The sequence below is a fragment of the Rhinolophus sinicus genome, linkage group LG10, assembly GCF_036562045.2.
Source record: "Rhinolophus sinicus isolate RSC01 linkage group LG10, ASM3656204v1, whole genome shotgun sequence".
NCBI classification, from domain to species: domain Eukaryota; kingdom Metazoa; phylum Chordata; class Mammalia; order Chiroptera; family Rhinolophidae; genus Rhinolophus; species Rhinolophus sinicus.
This window is the reverse complement of record NC_133759.1, coordinates 79896859-79917854: the sequence shown is the minus strand read 5'-3', so window position 1 is coordinate 79917854 and position 20996 is coordinate 79896859. Positions and strand designations below refer to the sequence as shown.

Below are 20996 nucleotides of genomic sequence, written 5' to 3'. Positions count from 1 at the left end.
TTAGGTCCAATAAATGAAGAAACTTCCTGTTATCATGGATAAACTGAAAATTTCCATGACAAGTATAACCTTCTACTCTCTGTAATAAATTACATGGTTAGCCCACATAAGAAAAACCTAAAGGAGTTCATTACCACCAAACCAGCATTACAAGAAATGTTAAAGGGACTTCTATAAGGAGAAGAAGAAGGAGGAGGAGGAAGGGGAGGAGAAGGAGGGGGAAGAGAGGGGGAGAGAGAGAAAGAGGGAAAGAAGGAGAAGGAGAAGGAGAAGAAGAAGAAGGATCAAAACTATGAATAATAAAATGGCAATAACTACATACCTATCAACAATTACTTTAAATGTAAATGGATGAATGCTCCAATCAAAAGACATAGGGTGGCTGAATGGATAAAGAAACAAGACACATACATATGCTACCTACAAGAGATGCACTTCAGGTCGAAAGGCACACACAGACTTGAAGGTAAAGGGATGGAAAAGATATTTCACGAAAGTGGAAACAAACACAAAAAGCTGGGGTAGCAATACTTATACCAGACAAAACAGACTTTAAAACAAAGGCTCTAACAAGAGACAAAGAAGGACCCAACAGTTCCACGTCTGGGTATTTATCTGAAGAAACTGAAAACACTAACTCAAAAAGACTCATGCAACCATATGTTCATTGCAGCATTATTTACAATAGCCAAGATATGGAAGCAACCTAAGTATCCATCGATAGATGAATGGATAAAGAAGAAGTGGTGCATATATACAATGGAATATTACTGAGCCATAAAAAGAATGAAATCTTGCCATCTTCAACAACATGGATGGATCTAGAGGGTATTATGGTAAGTGAAATAGGTCAGACATAGGAAGACAAATACCATATGATTTCACTTACATGTAGTATACAAGAAACAAACCAGGGCCAGCCCGGTGGCTCAGGCGGTTAGAGCTCCACGCTCCTAACTCCGAAGGCTGCTGGTTTGATTCCCACATGGGCCAATGGGCTCTCAACCACAAGGTTGCCAGTTCAACTCCTCGAGTCCTGCAAGGGATGGTGGGCTCTGCCCCCTGCAACTAAGATTGAACACGGCACCTTGAGCTGAGCTGCCTCCCGGATGGCTCAGTTGGTTGGAGCGCGGGCTCTCAACCACAAGGTTGCCAGTTCAATTCCTATAGTCCCACAAGGGATGGTGGGCAGCGCCCCCTGCAACTAAGATTGAACATGGCACCTTGAGCTGAGCTGCCGCTGAGCTCCCAGATGGCTCAGTTGGTTGGAGTGCGTCCTCTCAACCACAAGGTTGCCGATTCCCACAAGGGATGGTGGGCTGCACCCCCTGCAACTAGCAACAGCAACTGGACCTGGAGCTGAGCTGCGCCCTCCACATTAAGACTGAAAGGACAACAACTTGAAACTGAACGGCACCCTCCACAACTAAGATTGAAAGTGCAACAACTTGACTTGGAAAAAAAAAAAAGTCCTGGAAGTACACACTGTTCCCCAATAAAGTCCTGTTCCCCTCCCCGCCAAAACCCCCCCCCCAAAACAAACCAGAAACAAAGTCATAGATACAGAGAACATTTTGATGGTTGCCAGATGGGAGGGGGTGGTTGGGGTGTTGGGTGAAAATGGGGAAGGGATTAAGAAGTACAAATTGGTAGTTACAAAATAGTTATGGGGATGTAAAGTATAGCATAAGGAATATAATCAATATCGTAATAACTATGTATGGTGTCATATAGGTACTAGATTTACCAGGGCGATCACTTCATAAATTATATAAATGTCTAATCACTATGTGGTACACCTGAAACTAATATAATATTGTATGTCAACTCTAATTGAAAAAAAAGATTTAAAAAATTAAATGATATGATTAAACACCAAACTTTGATTGAAGATCTACTGTGTGCCCAGTATTTAGTTGCTGGAGAGTGCTATGGAAGAGCCAATAAAAGGAAGAAACATAAGTGTCATCCTACAGTTACAGTAAACTAAGTGTATCCTAAATGCAATCCTTAGTAATCTTTAGTTTTCCCGAGTAAGTTATTCCTTAAGTAAATAATACAGGATCATTACAATACAGTAAACTAAATGCAACTGATCACACTCTCTCCCTACCCCATGGTATAAAAATTTCAAAAGCCATTCAACTTAGCCAGTATTTTTTTGAGCATCTTATGTAGGCCAACTACTTTGTTTTGTTTCATAGCTCCAGACTTATTCTCTCTCTTGTTTCAGTCAGTTATTTGAATATTAAATGATGCTTATTGGTCATGACAGAAGCTGGGGAAATTCAGTATAATCCTATTTCCAGTAGTAGTGCAAAAAGGCAAATTGTCCTGGAATGATTCATTAGAAATATGGTCTCCCTCATCAAGGCATGGCATGCTTCATCAGAACAGAATTTATGTGATGTGATCATGAGTGCAGATGGCTGAAAGGGCTCTGTTACCTGTAGGAATCTGTGACTCAGCATCTGGCCTCTGGAAGCTGGTTCTTAACCAGGCTGTCAAAGATCAAGGCAAGCTTCAGGTCATCTAAGCCAACTCCTTAAATTTTTTTTTTAAACAGACAAGGACCTGAAGCCCAAAGAAGAGAAGCCATTTCACACAAATACACACACACACACACACACACACACACACACACGCAACTAGTTTTGCATCCATTAACAAATTCATTTCAGTATTTCTGGTTACCTCTTGAATCAGTTTTTAACATCTTACTGGTTCTGTCTTTAATTAATGAGTTACATAAAAACTTTGATTTGTATTTGTCTGAGTTATAATATACCGTAAAAATTTACCCTTTAACAGAAAGAAACCAGGATTTTTGTAAGTGCTCTCTGTTCCTTCCTTCACTGCGAATGGATATCTGTCCTGTTCACGTGGGTTTCTGATGGCTAAGTGATCAGCTGTAATTTTTTTCTCAACATTTTTGTATGTTTATAGGCCATGGGGATAACATCTTTTTAAAAAACTAATTTATAGAGATGAATTTCATGTAACATAAAATTAACCTTTTTAAAAAGAATGTTTCTTATAAACTAACCATTTTAAAGACAGTTCAGTGCTTTTAGTCCATTCACAATGTTGTACAACCTCTGTCTAGTTCCAAAACATTTCCGTCGTTCCAAAGTAAAACCCCTTGTCTATTAAGCAGTTTCTCCCTATTCCTCCCTCCCATACCCCCTGGCAGCCACCAGTCTGCATTCTGTGTCTATGGATTTACCTATTCGGGATATTTCATTTAAATGTAATCATACAATATGTGACCTTTTTTGGAGATCTGTTCATGATGTAGTACACGTCACTAAACCATTCCTTTTTATGGCTGAATAATATTCTGTTGCATGCATATACTACAATTTGTGTATCTTTTCATCGGTTGATGGACATTTGGTCTATTTCTTCCTCTTGGCTGTTTTGAGCAGTGCTGCTATGAACATGCATGCACATCTACTTGTTTAAGTACCTGTTTTTAGTTCTTCTGGTTATATATGTAGGAGGAGAATTGCAGCATCATACGGCAATTCTCATGTTTTACTTTTTGAGGTACTGCCAAATTGTTTTCCAGAGAGACTGACTGAGTTTTACATTCCCACCAGCAAAATTGGAGAGTTCCAATTTATCCACATCATTGCCAACCCTTGTTAGTTTTCATTTTTAAAATTATAGCTACCTTAGCAGGTGTGAAGTGGTCCGTCATTGTGGTTTTGATTTACGTTTCCCTAATAGGACTAAGGATGTTGGGTCCCTTTTTATGTGCTTGTTAAACATGTGGAATTTTGAGCAGTATATTACATTTTGAATATGCTAGGGAAACTGGCCATTGAAAAGAACTCAGTGATGGTTCCCATTATATTACAAGTGATTATCTCCTAATTTATGTTTCTTAATGTAAAAGTTTATACATTTAAGTTTTCTTAAATGATTCTATAGAGAAAGTTGTCTTTTTTGGACATAAACTGGAGAGGATTTTTTCTACCCCCTACATGACACTCTTTTCAAGGTATTTTCACAGACCATGCCTGAACCTTCCACAGTATCAAACACGTGCTATTAAGGAACTCAGAAAAATGTTGCTATGGTGATAATGTCTGTCCGTGTGAAACACTGCTGTGAGATCTGTTTTATGCACTAAAATATCGACTTGGAGCTTTCTCTTTGTAAGATTAATTTGCTGATTTGCTTTTTAAATGTGGATATATAATACATTTTAAATAATAACTGTAACAACAACTAACATGTGTTGAGTATTTATTAGATGCCAGACTCTATACGAGGTGTTTTATGTGGATGATATTCTTTAATCCTGGTAGAATGTTAGCTCCTAAAGGAAGGATCTTGTTCTTTTGGTCCATTGTTGTATCCCCAGCACCGAACACAGCACCTGCAACAGAGCAGGTGTTCAACAAATGTTGCCGAATGAATAGACAACCCTTTGAGGTAGGGTCTGTTACTGTCTTCATTTTGTAAATGAGGAAGCCAAGACTGAAAAATGTAAAGCTATTTTCCTAAGGTCATACAGATGGGCAGTGGGAGAGCCCAAATCAGAACTCAGGCAGCCTGTTCCATAGTCTATACCAAAAGCCATTTAAGCCATAGTGTTCAGAACTGCACTTTCACCTCTTCCTTCCACGTTCTACAGGGTGGCCAGGTAGTTGTCAAACAAAGAAGAAGCAATTAACTTCAGTTCAAGAAAGTGAAGTATTTATTCATGGCCATCTGTGTGCCCAGACATTTATTGGGTGTAACGTTGAGAACTAGGAGTTAGGAAAGATTCTATTATGGGATCTGACCCTGGCTGAGTGACCTTGAACAAATAATATATTCTCTCTGGACTTTGGACTCTCCATGTGTAAAATGGAAAAGTTGGACTAGATGATCTAAGTGTATTCCAGCCATAAAACATGATAACTGTAAGAAATGGCACTGAGAAGGCTCCAGTGAACTCGCTTGCTGGGAATACGGGTGGTGGGAATGTCATTGGTTTATATATCGTAATCCTTAATCTAGAAGGAAGGAAAAAGAGGAAAGGGCAAAAAGTGGTAAATATATGATGGCAGTGGTAGAGTGTATCATCCAGAAGAGAAAATAAACAGTTATCCAAGTAACAGCTCACCCTTAATTTCAAGAAATGAGATTTACTTCTATTCTGGCCCTTTGAGAAGTATAATCCCCTAAAGTTATTTAATTTTTTATAGTTTCTCATGCTTTCCTTTATGCTCTGTAACTATGCTGGGAAATAGTTAGGGATCCTAGTTGAAAAATCCAAGGGATTGGCCAAGGTTATGCAATTATCTAGTGATTCTCAATCTTGGTTTTTTGATACCCCAGGCTCTCTTATCCTGGCATTTGAAGAAAATGTGAGATTATTATTTTTTAATGTTGTGAGTTTTTCTTTTAAATTCACTTGATTAAAAAAAAATATGCCTCATGACAGTTTTTCCTTAGGTTTCTAGGAGTATAAGATATTGCCTAAGAAACAGTTAATAACAGGGTAGCAAAACTTCCAAAATAATGTGTTAACTTTTTAAGTAAAAAGATCTTATGAATAAAACATACTTTTAAAGGCTCACTTGTTTTATGCTTTAAATTGGGTTGAATGATTACATTTCTTATTCCACAAAGTTTAACCAATGATTGCTCTAAACACTCATCAGATGATTGGTGTGTACAAAGCATTGTGCTTGGATGCCTAAGATATTCGAAGATGACCCTTGGCCTCAATCCTGTAAAATTTATGAAACCTATACAACTAACCACAGCATATGTTAGAATTTTATGAGTGCCTCAAGTTAAATCTAAAGTGTTGTAGGAAATCAAGAAGATGCCCCTTGCAGCTATAGTGGTTGAGGAAAGTTTCATGGATGAGGAGGTACTGGAGCCAAGGTTTGGAGCTCTAGCTGTAGCTGTAGCTGTAGCTGTAGCTCTAGCTCTAGCTCTAGCTCTATCTATCTATCTATCATCTATCAAAGTTTAACAGGTGGAAGGAATAGTATGAACACTGGCTCAGGAGGAAGAATATTCAGGGTGTACTTGGGGGAACCATAAGTAGTTCATGGGAGTGTGGGAAAGTTTTAAGAAGATGAGGAGTGGGAAATAAGGAGAAAAATGAATTGGAAGCTGTGAACAAGTTTGTACTCCCTGACCAAAACTGTTGGAAAGATTCCTCTAACAAGTGGTTCTCTGTAGGCCTATCAGTGTTCCTTTTCTATTTGTACCCTACTCCAAAGAAAAAAAAAGAATAAACAATTCATTCATTCAACGAATATTTATTGAGTACCTGCTCTGTGCCAGGTGCTTTGGCAGCAACGTAAGCTATCACGATAAACTAGACACAAGTTTTTGTCCTCAAGGATCTCAGTCTGGTAGGTACGACCAACTTTTGGTTAGAAAAGGGGTGCATACAAAGTGCCCATTTTATTTGAAATGGGGCCACCTTGAAAAGAAGTATCTTGGCTGCACTGGGCTGATTGCCTATGCTCTGTTTTTAGTCCTTGGTAGCAACCTCAGGATGTGTGGCATACCAGAAGAACAGCTGCATACTATATTCTGAAATGATGAAAGTGGCACCTCTGTTTTTCCAGACCCTCAGCAATGACTGTCACTGGGAAGGAGAGCCAAACTCAATCTCTCCTGGCTTGTGCTGTTGGGCACATTGTTCCATAGAATTTGAGAGAGGAAGTTTCAGATTTTCCTGCTGTTGTCCTAAAGAAAGGAGATGAGAAGGAAGGGATAAGGGAATGATAAACTACAGAGTCCTTTCATTTAAAAAAAGTACAGAATTCATCTACTGATATTTCTTAGACACAGCATAAATAATAGCAAAAATGGCAGATACTATTTTTTTTTTTTTAAATTAAATTTATTGGGGTGACAATTGTTAGTAAAATTACATAGATTTCAGGTGTACAATTCTGTATTACATCATCTATAAATCCCATTGTGTGTTCATCACCCAGAGTCACTTCTTCCATCACCATATATTCGATCCCCCTTACCCTCACCTCCACCCCCACCCCCTTACCCTCTGGCAACCACTAAACTATTGTCCGTGTCTATGAGTTTCTGTTTCTCATTTGTTTGTCTTGTTCTTTTGTTGTTTTTGGTTTATATACCACATATCAGTGAAATCACATGGTTCTCTGCTTTTTCTGTCTGACTTGTTTCGCTCAGCATTACTCTCTCAAGATCCATCCATGTTGTCACAAATGTTCCTATATCATCTTTTCTCACTGCCGAATAGTATTCCATTGTGTATATGTACCACAACTTCTTTATCCATTCATCTATCGAAGGACATTTTGGTTGTTTCCATGTCTTGGCCACCGTAAACAAAGCTGCAATGAACATTGGCGCACACGTGTCTTTATCTCTAAATGTTTTCAGATTTTTTGGGTAGATACCCAGGAGAGGGATTGCTGGGTCATACGGCAATTCTATTCGTAATTCTTTGAGGAACCTCCACACTGCCTTCCATAACGGCTGCACCAGTCTGCATTCCCACCAACAGTGTATGAGGGTTCCTTTTTCTCCACAGCCTCTCCAACATTTGTTTCTATTTGTCTTGTTGATGATAGCCATTCTGACTGGGGTGAGGTGATATCTCATTGTGGTTTTGATTTGCATTTCTCTGATGATTAGTGATGTTGAGCAATTTTTCATATGTTTATTTGCCATTTGTATGTCCTCTTTGGAGAAATGTCTCTTCAAGTCCTCTGCCCATTTTTCAATTGGGTTGTTTGTTTTTTTGTTGTTGAGTTGCATGAGTTCCTTGTATATTCTGGATACTAGCCCCTTATCGGAGGCACTGTTTGCAAAAATCTTCTCCCATTCAGTTGGTGGCCTCTTTATTTTGTCAATGGTTTCTTTCGCTGTGCAGAAGCTTTTAAGTTTCATATAGTCCCATTCGTTTATTTTAGCTTTTACTTCCATTGCCTTTGGAGTCAAGTTCATAAAATGCTCTTTGAACCCAAGGTCCATAAGTTTAGTACCTATGTTTTCTTCTATGCAGTTTATTGTGTCAGGTCTTATGCTTAAGTCTTTGATCCATTTTGAATTAACTTTGGTACATGGTGACAAATAGCAGTCCAGTTTCATTCTTTTGCACGTGGCTATCCAATTCTCCCAGCACCATTTATTGAAGAGGCTGTCTTTGCTCCATTGTATGTTTTAACTTCTTTGTCAAAAATTATCTGTCCATATTTATGTGGTTTTATTTCTGGGTTCTCAATTCTATTCCATTGGTCTATGTGTCTGTTTTTCTGCCAATACCATGCTGTTTTGATTATTGTGGCCCTGTAGTACAGGCCAAAGTCAGGAAGTGTGATACCTCCATTATAGTTCTTTTTTCTTAAGATTGCTTTGGCTATTCGGGGTCTTTTGTGGTTCCAAACAAATCTGATGATTTTTTGTTCTATTTCTTTAAAATATACCATTGGGATTTTGATGGGGATTGCATTGAATCTGTATATTGCTTTGGGTAATATGGCCATTTTAACTATGTTGATTCTTCCAATCCATGAGCACGGAATGTCTTTCCATTTCTTTGTGTCTTCTTCAATTTCTTTCAAAAATGTCTTATAGTTTTCAGCATATAGGTCTTTCACATCCTTGGTTAAGTTTATTCCTAGGTATTTTATTCTTTTTGCTGCAATTGCAAAAGGAATTGTTTTTGTATTTCTTTTTCTGAGATTTCATTGTTAGTATATAGGAAGGCAATGGACTTTTGTGCGTTGATTTTGTAGCCAGCAACTTTACTGTATTCGTTGATTGTTTCTAATAGCTTTTTGGTGGAGTCTTTAGGGTTTTCTATATATAGCATCATGTCATCTGCAAAGAGTGATAATTTAACTTCTTCATTCCCAATTTGGATGCCTTTTATTTCTTTCTCTTGCCTGATTGCTCTGGCAAGGACTTCCAACACTATGTTGAAAAGCAGAGGTGATAGGGGACAGCCCTGTCGTGTTCCTCAGATACTATTTATTGAATGCTTACTTTGTGCCAAGACTATGATGAAGGCTTTAACACATAACACCCAATGTCACCAACCCAGAGGCCTGAAAATTAGCTACTGTTTTAGTCACCTTTTACAGATGAGGAAACTGAGGCTTAAAAAGGTTAAGTAACTTTCCCATGTCACATAGCTCATAAATGGATATAATGCAAAGTGTATTGGATGGGTTTTATATTTCATATTTTATAGAGAAAGCTGAAATAAGTGATTGGTCCATAGGTACAGTGCAGAATCACGTCAGAGTCAGATTTAGAACCCAGATCTCAATTTTATGTCTCTTTAAAATGTTTCATAATAGAAATTTTCAAATATGCGTATCACTCAGCTTCTAAATTACTCATTAATGATTGTATTTCATCTATACTGCTTCCTACCCGTCCCCTACCATATTAATTTTAAGCAAATACCAAACATATTATTTCATTTGTAAATAGACCAGAATGTTTCTCTAAAAGATGAGTCTTTTAAAAAACAATCGTAATACCATTATCCCACCTAAAATTGATAATAATTCCTTAATACCATCAACTAGTCTGAGTTCAAATTTCCAAATGTCTCATAATTATCATAATTTTTTCTTAAAGCTTGTTTACTTGAATCAGGATACAAATAAGGTTTACATGATAGGTAGATATATCGTTTATAGCTTTCCCGCCACCTTTTAAATTTCCTTGTAATTTAAATTGTTGAAAAAACTAGCGGTTCTTTGTACTGTAGAGTTTCCCGCAATTTTGATTATATCCCAGTGGTGTAGTTTAAGAAGTTCCTCTGTCTTCTTTATTTCCTGTAAATTGGTAGTTTGATCTACAGGCTTGGTCAGACCCAAGTTTGATGTATCCTTTTTTTTGCATGACTACTTCATGGATGATGTGTCGTCAGGAGCACATAATGTCTAGTTTTCTCACTTTTGAGATGTTAGCAATCATTGATGCTTAATGCCTAGATACATTCATTTATTTGGGGTTGCAAGGCCTTCCATTTCTAGCCATGATGGAGTATCAGGAAGAGAATTTACCCTCTCATCTTAAACAACTGAAAACCCCACTATATATAAAACAACAGTTTCCAGACATTTGGTAACTGGCATCACAATGAAGGGAAATGACATAATGTGTGGTATCGAATGAAAAATTACTGGATGTGCAAAGAAATCGGATCATACCATCATACCATGGAGAAAATTCAATTAACAGAGACAAAATCCAGACATGAGTGATCATAAAATTGTAGCTAAAGATATTAAAACAGCTATTATAAATATACTTCACTTGTTCAAAAGATAGAGGGAAATATGCGTATAGCAAGGAGAGAGAAATGGAAGATATAAAAAGACCCAAATCTAGAGATGAAAAAATACAATATGTGAGATGAAAAGTACATTGTATGGGATTAACAACAGATTAGACATAGTAGAGGAAAAGATTAGACACTGGAAGATATAACAATAGAAACTAAAATAAAGCACAAAAGAAAAAGACTGGAAAAAAAATGAACAGAGCATCACTGAGTCGTGAAACAATACCAAATTTTGTAACACGTAATTGGAATTTGAAAAGGGCAGGGACACCAGAAATGTATTTGAAGAAATAATGGCCAAAAAATTTCTAAACACCTTAAAGGACCTGGAGACCTCTTTTTCTGTTGTAATGAAAGACAAGATTTTTTCTCTGAAGATAAAGAGAATGGTTTCATGATGAGCAGGCAGAAAGCTGTAGTCTATAACCTTTTTAGACTACATGGTGGCCTTCAACATGATATGTTGTATTGCCTTTTCCTTAGGACCATCCTGGAAAATGGTTTGTCTTTTGTCTTAATCTTTTTCCCATCCTTGAATCTCTTATCCACTCTTAACATGATTCCTTTCCCTCCCCTACTGAATCACCCCAAGGTGCCCGTAGCTATCCAAGTAAGTTGTCCTGCTGCTGTTTCCTGAGCTGTCAGGCTCCTTCCATTCACATGTGCATTTACCCCAAGTCTCCCCAAATGAAATTTTGGCCCACTTTGGTCCTGCCAGCCCATCTTAGAGGCTTATCCTTGATAATCAATTCTAGTGGGTTCCAGTGGTTTAATGTACAACATTAATTGGTTACTATCTACATTTAAATGTCATCCAGAGGTACACTTTAATTCCTGTTTGTTTGTTTAAAGTACAGCTCAAATGTAATCTTCTTTATTCAATGATAGTATCTCTAGTGGTATCATGAATCATATACTGTGCTAGGTGCTAGGGCAGAATGAGTAAGACCTAGCTTCTGCCCTTTGGAGCCTCACAGACTTACAAACAAATACAAGTCGATGTCACATAAATACAGTAAAGGAGGTGTGAACCGAGGTCCTGAGCACTCAGTGGGGAACAGCTAGCAGGACCTGGGGCGCTCAAGAAAGGAGACCTTTGTGATGCCTCTAAAGGAGAAATAGGGGTAAAACAGTTTGAGAAGGTGAAAGGAATCTCAGGCAAAGAAAACAACATGATCAAAGGCACAGAGACAACTAACAATATACATTGCTATTTACTAAAATTTTTCTGTGTGCCAGGCACAAAGCTAGGTGCTTTGCATACATTACACCACTTGACTCTCAGAAGAACAACCTTTTAAAAAGAGTATTTCTATAATCTCTACAGATCAGGAAACTGAAGCTTGGGAAGTTCTGTGACTTGCCTAAGGTTACCTCATGTGTCAGAACTGGCATCAGCACCAAGATCTATCTGATTCCAACACCTAAACTCTTCATCCTTAAATTATGGAAGAAAGCATGTTCAGAACATGGTAGCGTGAGAGCAGGAAAAGTAGTAGCAGGAAAGAAGGCAGAGAAGGTTTGAAAAGGCCAGGGTTTTAGGTGTTATATATCCGTGAAATTGTTCTTTATCCACTTCTTTCCCCAGTCCCTTAAACCCCCAGCCAGAAGGAAATCTTGTTTTCCCTCTTGGCCCCCAATCACTTAATACGTATATCTCACATGTTATCTCCTTATTTCCCTCTGTTCACCACTAGGCAGCAAACTCTTAAAGGGATTATCATAGTGCTTTACGCATTTAGTGAATGTGTTCTACTTGTTTAGTGAATGAATGAATGAATGAAAGAATGAATGAATGAAACTAAAAGAATAGCTATGGTGGTGGAAGGTTCAGGCTTTGCAATTCTATATAAAAAAGTTGTGATTGCTTTGGAGAAATTGGAAATTCTCAGATGAATTTTAGGTCATTCCTGTATGCCAGTTTGTAAATTATATATAACTCCAGCATTGTCCCTTATTTCAGTGAGCATGACCTTATGGGACAAGCCAACTAGACTTCCCATCAAAACCTATAAAAATTATGGGATGAGCCACAAAATATTACGAGCTCTAACCCAGGGACAGAGCAGCACTCCTAGCAGTTCTTAATGATTTCTGGATGTTCTGGCTCCCTTGTCTGGGATCCATTTGGTTTTCAGCAGTTAGCTATAAATAAGTCTTGAGCCCCAATGAGTAGGCTGGGGTTGGGGAGCAGAGACAGGGAGAGCAGCTGGAGAAGCCTAGAAATGTTAACCAAGAATGTACAAAACAGGAAGGCAGGAATCCAGGCTTATCTGGATACAGTTTTCTGTAGACGGGCAGCCTGATTGTGGCCTGTGGCCGGGTGTGTCTGCAGAAACAATTGATTTTCCTTTTCCTAAGCCTCCCTCTCAAATTCCTAGGCCTAGAGCATACCTAAACCTCTTTCATCCCCACCTCTACCTAGTAGAGTGAGTGAATCACCTGATTTAGAGTCAGGAGTTGTGGGTTCAAGTCCTGAATGCCAGTTAGTAATTATGTAACCTTAGCCATGTCCTGTTGCCTGGGCTTTGGTTTCTTCTGGGGTAAAATGGAGTTACACCTCCTTCCCACCGCTCTGCAAAGTAGCTGGGAGAATGAAATGACATCACGGAGTTGAAAATGTCTTTTGAATTATCCAGCTCTGTAACTGTAAGGCTGGAGGAGGCTGTGGCCTGCGGGGGATTTGGACTGGGGGACCCAGGTGAAGGAAACCTTCTTTCTAAGCTGCCCAGTGTGCCACAAGGTGGCAGCAGGATCCTATCTTTGCTCCTGTGTTTAACAGAAAAAAAAATAAAAATGCTGCGTTGCTCTATTCTGCAAAGGTGAAGAGGATTTATTCCTTTACCACTACCTACATTTCTCCACCAAATTCTTCAACTCGATATCAAATGACTCACAGTCTTTTTTATACACTAATTAAAAATATGTTTTAATATAAATACCATTGCTTTAATTATGTATAACAATATAAAAATACATGTAAATAAATAGCTTCATATTATATTTGAATATGAAACTTCATAGGCAGGATCAAAGGTATTTTATTCAGTCAACTGATTTTCTTTTTGACATCCAATATTATTTTATGTTAAGTTCAGGTATATAGCATAGTGGTTAAACATTTATATGATTTAAGACATGATCCCCCTGACTAGTCTGGTACCCACCTGGCGCTATACATAGTTATAACCATATTATTGACTGTATTCCCTGTGCTTTACTTTACACCCTCATGACTATTTTGTAACTACCAATTTGTACTTCTTAATCCCTTCACCTTTTTCCCCTTGCTCCCAACCCCCTTCCCATCTAGCACCTCATAAATCTAGTACCCATCTGACACCATACATAATTATTTCAATATTATTGACTATATTCCTTATGCTATGCCATACATCCCCATGACTACTGTGTAACAACCAATTTGTACTTTTTAATCCCTTCCTCTTTTTCACCCACCTCCAACACCCCTTCCATCTGGCAACCATCAAAATGTTCTCTGTATCTATGACTTTGTTTCTGTTTCATTTGTTTATTTATTTTGTTCTTTAGATTCCACGCATAAGTGAAATCATATGACATTTGTCTTTCTCTGTCTGACTTACTACATTCAACACAATACCGTCTAGGTCCATCCATGTCATTGCAGATGGCAAGATTTCATTATTTTTTATGGCTGAGTAATATTCCATTGTACATATGTACTACTTCCTCTTTATCCATTCATCCATTTGGGGACACCCAGGTTGCCTCCATATCTTGGCTATTGTAGATAATGCTGCAGTGAACATATGGATGCACATGTCCCCTTGAAGTAGTGTTTTGGGTTTCTTTGGGTAAATACCCAGAAGTGGGGTTACTAGGTCCTTCTTTGTCTCCTGTTATAGCCTTTGTTTTAAAGTTTATTTTGTCTGTGGGGATGTGAAATACAGTATGGAGAATATAGTCAATAATGGTGTAAAGACTGAGTATGGTGTCAGATGGATACTAGACTTATTGGGGGATCACTTCATAAATTATATAAATGCCTAACCACAGCACTGAGCACCTGAAACTAACATAAAATAATATTGAATGTCAACTATAATTTAAAAATATAAATAGTCATGGGATGTAAAGTACAGTATAGGGAATATAGTCAATGGTATTGGAATAGCTATGTATGGTGTCAGAGGAATAGTAGACTTGGGGGGGGGTTATCACTTTGTGTGTAGTGTAAATGTCTAATCATCATGTTGCTTTGTACACCTGAAACTAATACAAAAAGAATGTGACTCACATGTAAAATGATACAACAAATGAAAAAAAAAAAAAAAAGAAACACACTTTGAGAAAAAAAAGTTTATTTTGTCTGGTATAAGTATTGCTACCCCAGCTTTTCCCCCCCATTTCAGTTTTCATGAAATACTGTTTTCTGTCCCTTTACTTTCAGTCTGTGTACATCTTTCTATCTGAAGTGAGTTTTTTATAGGCAGCATATGTATTGGTCTTGTTTTCTTATCCATTCAGCCACCCTAAGTCTTTTGATTGGAGCATTTAATCCACTTACATTTAAAGCAATTATTGATAGATATGTAGTTATTGTCCATTGATAGATATGTAGTTATTTCTTCAAATAGGTTTTCAGTTCCTTGCTCTCTCTCTCTTTCCCTTTTGGTACCCCTATGATGCAAACGTTGGTATGCTTGATGTTGTCCCAGAAGCCCCTTAAACTGTCTTCATTTTTTTGGATACTTTTTGCTGTTCTGATTGGGTGTTTTCTGCTACTTTATCTTCTAAATTGTTGATTTGATATTCAGCTTCACACAATCTACTGTTGATTCCTTCTAATGTACTCTTCATATGCTCTTTATTTCTGACTGGTTCTTTTTTATGTTTTCTATCTCCATTTTTATGTTTTCTATCTCTTTGTTGAAGTTCTCCCTGAGATCATTGAATATAACCAGTGTTTTGAACTCTGTGCTTGGTAGTTTGCTTGTCTCCATTTTGTTTAGTTCTTTTTCTGGAGCTTGTTCTGTTCTTTTATTTGGGACATGTTTCTTTGTTTCCTCATTTTGGCTGCCTCCCTGTGTTTGCTTCTATGTACTAGGTAGGGCTGCTATTCTCCTGGTCTTAGTAGAGTGGCTTTATGTACTACGTGTCCTGTGGGGCCCAGTGGTGCAGTCTCCCTGGTTACCAGAGCTGGGTGCTCCAGATGTGTCCCTTATGTGGGTTGTGTGTGCCCTCCTGTAGTAGTCGAGCCTTGGTTGCTGTTTGCAACTCAATGGGAGGGATTGACCCTTGGGCAGCTGGTTGATGATCTGGCTTGGTCTGAAGCTGGCCACTGGGTATGCCAGCCCTGGAGCCTCCTAGGAGGGGACCAGTGCAGGCCAAGTTCAGCTACAGCCTGTGTCCTGCTCGGGGCCACCTGGCATGAGCCACAAAGCAATCTATAGATGGCCGCCGCCTATGCTGTGCTTGGCGGTACCTGGAGAGACCAAGCCACAAACCAAGGCTGGCTGTCACTAGTGTTGAACTTAGGGCTGCTCAGCCAGAGGTACAGGACACGCCAAAGCCAGATGCTGCTTGTTTGGGTTTTGTGAACCTTTGAGAGATTTTAGGAAAGTCTGCAGCGTGAGCCAAGGCAGGCTGTTTGTACGGAAAAGCCACTGGAAACAGCTTGGGTGTGCCTGAAAGTTTGGTGGGGCAGAGTCTCAGAATCACCAGGGCAGGATGAACAAACAGTGTTAGCCAGGCTGATGGAGACTCAGATATGGTAGCCACCTGTGTCTGCATACTGGGAGGGGGAAGGCTCAACAAAGAAACAGTGACTTCCACCAGCTCCTCCGGCTGGAGAAATCTTCCCCTCCAGCCCTTGCCTTAAGCCAGACAACTCAGTTCCTCCCCATATATCCCTGGAGCCCTTCGAGCTGCTGCCCCAGTGCTGGAGCTCAGAGTGAGTGAGTTAGTCAGAGAGTAAGTCCATGCATGGGCCCTTCAAGAGGAGCACCTGAGACTGCAGCCGTTTTCCAGCTCACTCAGCCACAATCTCCACCGGTTTTCACAGCCAGAAGTTATGGGGACTTCTCTCTCTGGCACTGAAACCCTGGGCTGGGGAGCCTGGTGTGGGGCTGGGACCCCTTGCTCCTTTGGTGGTGATGTCTGCAGGTGAAATGTCCCTTCCAGTTTTTAATGGTCACACGCGGGTGTTGGACCAATGCATTCTGTATTTCTGCCCCTTCTACTAGTCTCAAGGTATCTTCTTCTGTATGTCTTTAGTTGTAGGGCTTCAGTTTAGCTAAACTTCAGATGATTCTCAATGATGGTTGTTTTGTAGTTAGTTGTAATTTTGATGTGGTCGTGAGAGGAGGTACGCATAATGTTTACCTACTCTACCATCTTGAACGGAAAATCAAAGGACTCAGATTCTTAAATTAGAATCCCAGGGCACTTTCTTTACTGTTGAAGTGAAACCAGCCCTGGCAGGTTTGGATTAATGGTTGCAAACCTGTTCTGGGCTTTGGGCTTTTATACAACCATTGCCCTCCTGGGATTTCATTGCTATCAACTCCAAACTCACTTTCATTTTTATCCTTGAATCAGAGCTCTAGTGGATCTGGCAAATCATCTAATCCAATTCTTCATTTTGCAGAAGAGGAAACTGAGGCAGAGAGAAGAAAAATAATTTGTCCAAGATTAAACAATCAGTTCATTAAGACTTTAATCCAGGTTTCTTCCTATGCGTTCAGTCCTTTGGCAAATGTGAGTATTTTCAAGGTGTTTGGGAGGCTTGAGGCAGCTTTGTTTTTCCCAGTGGTGAGAATTTTGAGGGCTTTCTGAGGCAGAAGGAAATAGGAGACCTCTCTGTATATTTGAAAAATCTTTTGAAGAAGAGATACCAGAAGCATCTGATCAGGATTCCCCAAGTATTTGAAAGGGAGGCCTTAGAAGGTCTCAGTATGCATGCTAGGAGAATTGCAACAGATAATGCCTCAGGAGAGATCAAGAATTGTTTTAAGGGTTGCATTTCAGTATATTGGCTTTTGTGTTAGGCTTGACTTCCCAATTATATTTTTCTCAGAGGTACAGGTTAAAATGAGACCATTCTCACTATACTGTGGCCTGTGGCAGAAGGCAAGAATGAGGGAAGCCAGCTTTAAACATTTACTAGCTTGTATAGGGCGTTCTCTGTACAGAAAATCCACATAAAGGTGGCAGAGTGGTAAAAAAAAGAATGTGGACTTGAGAGTTCAACAGATACTGATTGAAAGCCTGCCCCAGTTACTTACCTTTATAGGCAATTTTCCTAAGTCTCAGTTTTCTTATTTATAAAATGGGTATAATAGTATCTACCTTATTAGCTATGTAATCTTGGACAAGTTATTTAACCTCTGTGTATCTTGACAATATTGTCCATAAAATGAGGATAATAGTAAAATGAAAAGCCCTGCTTCATAGGTTTCATAGTGAATAATGTTATTAGCTAGAACCATGCATGATACACACCGTGTTTCCCTGAAAATAAGACCTAACCGGAAAATAAGCCCTAACATGATTTTTCAGGAGGACATCCCCTGAACATAAGCCCTAATGCATCTTTTGGAGCAAAAATTAATATAAGACCCGGTCTTATTTTTGGGGAAACACAGTAATAAGCACTTGGAAAGGATTAGTTATTTTTGTTGTTGTTATTATTGCTACCACCATACAGGGGTGTTGTGAGGATTAAATGAGACAGTATATATAGAGGATTTAAAGAGAATAGGTACTTAATATGATGGTACTTAATTTTTACTTATATGTAATTAATAACCACAATGATGTAAATAGTATTCACAGTAAATGAACCTGCTTATTTAATGATCTAGGTACAGGAGTTTTATTTAGGTATTTGTTTTATGCTTATTCTTATTCTATTATTTGTGGATAGTTATTGGCTTTTTGAATTATAGATTCATCTTCTTTTAGGTAATCTGAAGGCAATAATAATGACTAACAGTTATTGAGCCTTCACTATGTGCCAGACCCTATGCTTTATGTGTATCATCTTAGAAGGATTCAGTAACTTGTTTATGTCCATGCATCTAGCAAGTGGTAAACTGGGATTTGAACTCAGGCAGTCTGGTACCCGAGTCTGTTTTCTTGTCTATTTCTTACTATTCTGCCTGCCTTTAAAAATGTTTATCATATGGGGACTCCATTTCTTAGCAGTAGAATTACAATATCTTCGGGCCAAAAGGTGTTTAAGAATTCATCATGGATTTATAATATGTGTCAGGCATAATAAAAATGTTCAAAACCTTTGACCTGACAGATCCATTTTCAGGAATCTATTCTAAGGAAATAATCCAAAATACAGTCAAAGTTTTATTAAAGTGTCATTTATAATAATGGAAAACTTTAAAGCAATCTGAACATCTAACCACAGAAATCATGAGTTATTATTCAGATCTGAGCAATTGTAAACAGTGATGCTGTTCGTTGGCTTTGTAAGAAAAAAGGTGCTGTATGTAAACGCATGAGAAGATAAAGAATAAGTATTTTCATTTTCTTTCTTGAATACTAATCTTTAATTTCTTCACTCTGGCAAGATTAATAGGACAAAGGGATTGTCAGTCCTCTTATGTACCAGGATTTGAGGAATTGGGGTAATTTCTGAAGGTTGAATCTTCTCTAGCTGATAGAAAGTCTCTAGTTAATTTTTTCCTCACTCAGCCAGTAGATCTGGCCCCATGCTGGACTCTCAGGGAGAGTCAAGAGATGGAAGGGCCTGAATCTGTGGGTGATGTGCTAACAGTTTTGTTAGGGATAGGCTGTACTCTGCGTAGAATTAGAGAAAGGCTGGGCGGTAGGAATAGATGACTTTGTGCATATGCTGAGGGGGCCCGAAGACTGGGGGCTCCTGGCTGTGTGAACCAGTGCTGCTGTGGGAAGGCTCTTTAGGGGGCGTGAGTCTTGGACTAGACCTTGAAGGAAATTATGGATCAAAACTGGTTACTTTCCAGACCAGAGGAAGAGCACCATAGGAAAAGGCCTGGAAACCGCAGTGACCATATGCTATGGACAAAATAAATGACTGTCTTAATTGGAATGGAAGGGCCACCTTGGAAGATCAAGAGGTGAGCTTTGCTTTGCTTTTTTAAAATACAAGATCATTGAAATATACATAGCGTAGATCATTAAAACACATAATGGCTGATCATTTTGTCTTGGCTTTCTGGCCCAGACTCAAGAATAGTGAATTTTATTTCAGTCATCTTTTTCTTGACCATTTTTAGGAATGTGTGTGAGATGGGTGCTGTGCCAAGAAGGTAAGAGTCAGGACAAAATGAAGTAACTTAGGATGGAAAGAAGCCTTTTCATTGCGCTGGGAAGAAGCTGTAAAGTAATGCTTTTGTAAATTACTTAGCGCTTCTATGAGCCCCAAAGTTGGGGGTCGCCCAGGGCAAACTGGCGATTCATGAGAAGAGTCAAGGCTTCCTGTCAGCCAACCTGTCATCCTCAGAACTTCAGAAAATGAAAAATGACAGAATGATAATCAAATAATGATAGAATTGTAATTGTTTTCATTTAGAAAATGAAGAACAATAATCAGGAGATAGTATAAAGCCTTTTTAAATCCTTTGAACAAGATACAGGCTAACCCATCTGAATTAAGTTACCAGTAACCCCAGATCTGTTTGGTAGAAACTTCTGCTATTCACCCATATCTGGGCACACTGGAGGATTATATTTCTGCATCTCTAGCATTTTGGTGGGAATATGTGAATAACTAGCCAGAGAGCTGTGAGTGGAATTGATGTTCATGTCACTTTTAGACCAAAGCATTTCATTGCTGGTATGAGACTCTGGCTCTCCGTGTCCTTGCCTTAATAAGTGAGAAGGTCATGTAATCCAGATAGTATAACTACAAGATGGTGGAGCCTCATTATCTTGAGTCCCTGAGTGATTATATGAGCAGAACTCCCCCCTCATCCCAGACCTTGACCTGAGAGATTTGGTGTTGTTTGTAACCATAGCACATACTAGGCATTCCTGACAAATGCAGAGAGTGCCAAAAAAATGTATCAACATTTTAAGAAAGGAAAAAAACTATTAAAATTGTAATATTAAAGATATACCGATAACAAAAGATGCATACAACTCACGTTTGACTTCTGCAATTACAAGAGGTGTTCAAAGTGGTTACCATCAGCGCCCAGACACTTCTGATGACGGTGAACTACTGCTTGAGCAACTGTGGACCAAAGTGTCCACTTGTATCATTATTTTGGCTCCCCTGGTATATACACCCTGCTTCATTTCTCTCCTTATTCTTCACTCCTTTCTTGGGATTAGAAGAAGCTTGTATTCACCCCCAGGGAGTGGAGTGAATGAGTTGTAGGGGTAGACCTGGGAAGAGGGGATAAGTGAGAGTGTGGATTTAGCTGGCAGTAGTGACTATAGAATTGCTTCAAGGTGTGTGTCATAAAGCAGGAGAAGAAGGAAGAAGGAATAAACAGGTTGCTCATCATCTCTGTGGGTGTTATGCTCTGTCTTGGGGGGATCACGTGTTACAAACGCTGCTATCTGCTAAGATTTCTCTATGTCTACCCCTTGACCTGAGAATGCTGTGAGTGGTGACTTAGCAGAAGGAAAATTGATCTGGAAAGCTTGACAGTAAAATAAATCGACGGTCAGCAGTAGAGGCTGAGGTTCTAGTGGC

General features: G+C 38.9%; 1 protein-coding gene across 13 annotated transcripts in view; it reads left to right on the top strand.

Annotated features, from left to right (window-relative positions):
* KLHL3 (kelch like family member 3) overlaps positions 1–20996 on the top strand; it is a 260598-nt gene that overhangs the window by 43101 nt on the left and 196501 nt on the right. For 4 of the 13 annotated variants that reach the window (XM_074313572.1, XM_074313569.1, XM_074313571.1 and 1 more), the window contains exon 3: positions 19297–19410. The exons of the other annotated variants lie outside the window; for them this stretch is intronic. The gene's annotated coding sequence lies outside the window, so the exon portion shown is untranslated. The remainder of the gene's footprint in view (positions 1–19296; positions 19411–20996) is intronic. 13 annotated transcript variants of the gene reach the window in all.